Here is a 6,000-nt window from a genome sequence, read left to right as displayed (position 1 = left end):
ACTGGATTTTCAGTTACAGATCAATGAATGTACTAGTTAACCCAGGTCAACTGTTTCTCAAGGCCATCCAAGTTTTGTTTATTTGTTTGTTTGTTTGTGATGGAGTCTAGCTCTGTCACCCAGGCTGGAGTGCAATGGCGCGATCTCAGCTCACTGCACCCTCCACCTCCCGGGTTCAAGCCTCTCGAGTAGCTCAGCTTCCCGAGTAGCTGCCATTATGCCCAGCTAATTTTTGTAGTTTTAGTAGAGATGGGGTTTTGCCTGTTGGCCAGGCTGGTCTTGAACTCCTGGTTTCAAACTCCTGGCCTCAAGTGACCTGCCCACCTCGGCCTCTCAAAAACCTGGGGTTATAGGCACCCAGCTGCACTTTCCTCACTCTTGGCAATGTCTTAGTCTTTCTTCAGGACCCAGATGACCTTCTCCATGAAGTCTTTCTAAACTTTCTGTAATAAAAGTAACCATTCCCAACTCCCAATTTTTCTCATACCTCTATATCAACACTCATTGCATTACAATGATACATTTTTGCATTTCTCTTCCTTAGCTGAATGTGAAACTTCTCCAGGGGGGAAAAAAATATGTTATTTTTAACTTTGTATCCAAAGCATGAGAATACTGTGTACCTGGAACATCACATATTTTATTGTATTATTATTTTATTATTTTGAGACAGTCTCACTCTGTCACCCAGGCTGGGGTGCAGTGGCATGATCTTGGCTATTTTTGTATTTTTAGTAGAGACAGTGTTTCACAATGTTGGCCAGGCTGGTCTCGAACTCTTGACCTCAAGTGATCTCGGCTTACTGCAATCTCTGCCTCAGTCTCCTGAGTATCTGAGACTACAGGTGCAGGCTGTTTTGCATTTTTTATAGAGATGGAGTTTCACTATGTTGTTCACTCTGGTCTCTAATTCCTGGGCCCATGCAACCTCCCAGATTCAGCCTCCCAAAGTGCTGGGATCATATGCATGAGCCACCGTGCTCAGCCTCACGTATACATGCGTGCATACATGTATGTATACAAGCACACATACCTGTGTGTATACATACATCCATACATGTTTGTATGCATGTGTGGGTGCATGCATGTATGTGTACATGTATATGTACATATGTGGATATATGCATTCATACATGCCATGTATACACGTGTGCATGCATGTGTGTATGCATGGGAATACATGTGTATGCATGTGTGCATGCGTGTACATGTCTATGCATGTGTACATGTGTATATGTGCATGTGTGCATGTGTGTATACATGTATGTATAGGTTGTGTGTGTGTGTGTGTGTGCGTATATACTTTTTTTTTTACTAAAAAAACAACAAAACAAAGACAGGATCTCACTATGTTATCCAGGATGGTCTTAAACTCTTGCGTTCAAGTGATCCTCTCACCTCGGCCTCCCAAAGTGCTAAAATTACCAGCATGACCATCATGCCTGGCTGCCTTGTATATTTTAATATTTGTTGAGGAATAAAGGAAAATATAAGGAAAATCCATCAATTTGTTTACTTTGTCATCCTAACAGTCTTAATAATTTTGCTCAGTGTTCTCCATTATAGAGGAAATGACTGTTAATGATGGCTCCCATCATTAACTGTTGATGACTGTTAATGAGGGATCCCAAAATAGTTAAGGTAGGTTGGCAATTGAATTTAGGCATGAGCTTATGTGACAGGGCAGGCCCTAATAGTTGTTTATATTTCCTTGTATTGCAAAATGCATTGTTTCGTGCTTTTCCACGTTTTAGACAACACTTCAAATTTATACCTACAATGATATAAAAGGCTAAAAACAATCAGATATGATTTCCAAACTATAAAATCACTAGACCAGGGGAGGATGCATCTTTTTCACAAATTAGTTATTAGTTTGGTACCAATTTGTGTAAATGTTATAACACCTTTTGCCAATTCTGAGCTTCAAAAAACAATATATTTATGTAAACTTGACTCTGAAAACTTTGCCTCGTGTTAATCTTGATGCATTTAATTATATTTTATGAGGTACTTATTACCAAAACTAGTTTAAAGACTATTTGATATCATTGTTTCTTAACATCAGAAGGCCAATTTGTGTACCTTTCTAATATTATGCTGACTTGTAGCGAATATTTTCTTTCAAGGTCTGAAATGTATTTTTCCCATGGAATAAAAGCATCTTTGTTTGCACTTTACTATTTAATTATATTTCTCCTATTTCCTACAGTTGTCATCTAATTGCATTTGTTTCTGATTGCCTACACCAGGTATATCAGCAAGAAGATGAGATCTACAATATACTCTGGTTTGTGTAATATTTGAGAATTGTAAAGTATTGTATGCTCTGTCACAAGGAATAATTTGCCAAAGATAAATCCTTCTAATAGGTAATTTTATTTTTTATGGGTTGAAACAGTAAAGGGAGAAATAGCGAAAACAAAAGTTAGTAATGTAGATGAAATGAGACAGAATGAATGTACTTCCTCAATTAAGGAATAATAGTAAAACTTTATATCCATGTCCCTGGAATTGTTATAAATATTTTACATATGTTAACTTATTTAGTCCTCACAACAACCCATTTATAGACAAAGAAACTGAGGCAAGAGGCTGGGCACAGAGCCTTACACTTGTGATCCTAGCACTTTGGGAAGCTAGGGCAGTAGGACTGCTTTAGGTCAGGAGTTCAAGACCAGCCTGGGCAACATAGCAAGACCCTTTCTCTACAAAATAAAAACAAAAAAGCTGAGGCAAGAGAGGTTAAGTGACTTGCTTAGGTCATATAGCTAGTAAATGGTGGACTAGAATTCAAACTCAGCGTGTCTTGCTTTCACAGTATTCAGGCTTAGCCAATAGTTTATACTGTAACCTAAAGCAAAGCATTCTTAAGATAAAGTCTTTTGTAGAGATTCTAAAGTCAGGAGGTCTAGTTTATCTTAACAGCCTTTGTTTCTTAGTAAATGTTAAATTCAAGTTTTAGTTATATTGTTGGTGATTCTGTAAAATGATACAATAAGAAACAGATTTTGTTGGAATTTTCCTGAATTATTTTGTGAGAAAAAAAGCACTTACGAAAAAGATTGTTCTTTTAAATGCTCCCACTTTTTTTGTGTGCTCTTAATGAACTATTCTGCAATGACATTATGTTTCATAAAATTCCTCTTAACTGAAGCAAATTATATGGTCGAAGGAAAGGGCAAGATGTTTAAATTTCCAGCGCATCTTAGCGGAAAAACATGATATGCCTTCCTAAGTCTCAGATGGTGAAATTGACTTTCCTAAATCTCAGATGATGAAGTATATATTACATTGGTTATCAAACTAAGTAATGCTAGACCAAAATCTACTTTGCAAATTGAATTTTGAGAGTTGAACATCTACTATATATTGTTTAAATTAACTCAATACTGTACTTGCTTACTTAAATAGCACCGGCCTTGGAGTCTGACAGAGCCGGGTCCAAACTCCCATCGTTCTCACTTATTGAATGTCATCTGGGCATTTAACTTAATCTTTTTGGGTTCTAACTGTACAGTTTATGATTGTTGTGAAAATCAAGTTAATGGTTAAATAATTTCCCTAGCATGTCATTTATGTTCCCTTGTTCAGTAAATATTAGTCAATCTCTCTCCACAATAAACTTACTGAGTTTGTTTACACACATACACAAGCTGCATAGTCTAGGTGAAGATTTTAACATTATGAGCTTAGAATGAGTCATAACTATCTATCTAAAATGAAAGAAATTTCCAAAAACACTTTTAAAAAGATAATAGGCTGGATGCGGTGGCTCACGCCTATAATCCCAGCACTTTGGGAGGCCGAGGCGGGCGGATCACGAGGTCAGGAGATCAAGACCATCCTGGCTAACACGGTGAACCCCGTCTCTACTAAAAATACAAAAAATTAGCTGGGTGTGGTGGCAGGCGCCTGTAGTCCCAGCTACTCGGGAGGCTGAGGCAGGAGAATGGCGTGAACCCGGGAGGTGGAGCTTGCAGTGAGCAGAGATCGTGCCACTGCACTCCAGCCTGGGCGACAGAGCGAGACTCTGCCAAAAAAAAAAAAAAAAAAATTAGCCTGGTGTGGTGGTAGGTGCCTGAAGTCCCAGCTACTGGGAGGCTGAGGTGAGAGGATCACCTGAGCCTGGGAGGTCGAGGCTGCGGTGAGCCGTGATTATGCCACTGCACTCCAGCCTGGGTGACAGAAGGTGCTTAAGTGCCCACAAGGTGCTAAACCCTGGGATCTGATGGCAAACTAGTAATTCTTTTTAAGACAGAGTCTTGCTCTGTCACCCAAGCTGGAGTGCAGTGGTGTGATCTCACTGCAACCTGTCTCAAAAAAAACAAAACGAAAAGATAAAAACAGTTGATATTTACATGGGGCATATTTGAACATCTTTTGAATTTAGCTTCCGTTAAGAATAAACATTAGTGGTTCGATCGAGGAAAGTATGGATTAAAACAAGATTAAGCATGAAATTTTAAAAGTAAAATGAGTATGTGATTTAATTTAATTTTTTATTTATTTTTGAAAAAGTCTCACTCTGTTCCCAGGCTGCAGTGCAGTGGCACGTGATCTCGGCTCACTGCCACCTCTGCCTCCCAGGTTCAAGCAATTCTCCTGTCTCAGCCTTCTGAGTAGCTGGGATTACAGGCACGCACCATCATGCCTGGCTAATTTTTGTATTTTTAGTAGAGACAGGATCTCACCATATTGGCCAGGATGGTCTCAAACTTCTGACCTCATGATCCACCGGCGTTGGCCCCCCAAAATGCTGGGATTACAGGTGTGTCTGGCCAAGTATGTGATAAAAAAAAAAGACTTTAGGCCGAGTGCGGTGGCTTACGCCTGTAATCTCAGCACTTTAGGAGACTGAGGCAGGCGGATCACAAGGTCAGGAGATCAAGAACATCTTGGCCAACATGATGAAACCCTGTCTCTACTAAAAATAAAAAAACTAGTCGGGCGTGGTGGTGTGCGTCTGTAGTCCTAGCTACTCTGGAGGCTGAGGTAGGTGAATCGCTTGAACCTGGGAGGTAGAGGTTGCAGTGAGCTGAGATTGTGCCACTGCACTCCAGCCTGGGCGACAAGAGCAAAACTCCATCTCAAAAAAAAAAAAAAAAAAAAAGATTTTAATTAGGCATTTGGATATGAGTTAGCATAGCAGCTGAGAAGAACATGAACTCTAGTAAACTCTAGTCAACTCTAGTCACTCCCCTGGACCACACCCACATATATAAACACAGGATACCAGTGGTTTATCAAGATCAGGTGCTGAACTGATAATTTGCCCAGAATCTTTGTATCATTTAAAGGCAACTTACAGTAACACAGTATCGTAGGATCTGCAGGCTTTTACAAAGTTACCATTTCATGCATAACAAACCAATGTAAATTAATCACCTGAGCTGATAATTATTTTTCTACTTAATTCTAAACATGCTTAGAAAAAAGACAAGAAATATTTTTTTCTTGGCATTAGCACCACAAATTTCATGCTAATTAATTCTAACTTAGTTTATGAAACTTCAAATTTACTCCATTTCTGGAGGATCACCTTGTTTTCACCTTATTTTTAAAGTTTTTATAGGGCTGAAAATTTGCAGTATGCCTATCTTTTAAAAATAATAATACACTCACCAGAGAAAACTGAATTGTGATCTTTAAAATGTTTATATGAAAAATTATTTATAACAATGACAAAGATGGAAAATATGTCTGATATTGAGCCAAAAATTATGCTGTTGACTGTCAAGCAGAGTATGGGCTTTGGAGTAGGTCTTCAGGGCGTGATTAGTTGAACTAATATGTAATTACTCTAATTCTCTGGCTTAATTTTATAAGGTAAAGGAGGAGGTATGGAAGTTAACGTGTATTTTTCTCACAAAGAAAAACCATTTAAAAATCTTTACAAAGGAGAAAGCTGAGAAATTTTTCCAGAAAATTTCAGAAGCCACTGAAATTTTTCCAGTGACTTCTGTCAATGGATAAATAAGCATTTTATCTATTCATTCA

This window comes from Trachypithecus francoisi, unplaced genomic scaffold, assembly GCF_009764315.1.
Source record: "Trachypithecus francoisi isolate TF-2019V2 unplaced genomic scaffold, Tfra_2.0 Lachesis_group16, whole genome shotgun sequence".
In the NCBI taxonomy this organism is placed as follows: domain Eukaryota; kingdom Metazoa; phylum Chordata; class Mammalia; order Primates; family Cercopithecidae; genus Trachypithecus; species Trachypithecus francoisi.
Note: the sequence above shows the minus strand (reverse complement) of the source record.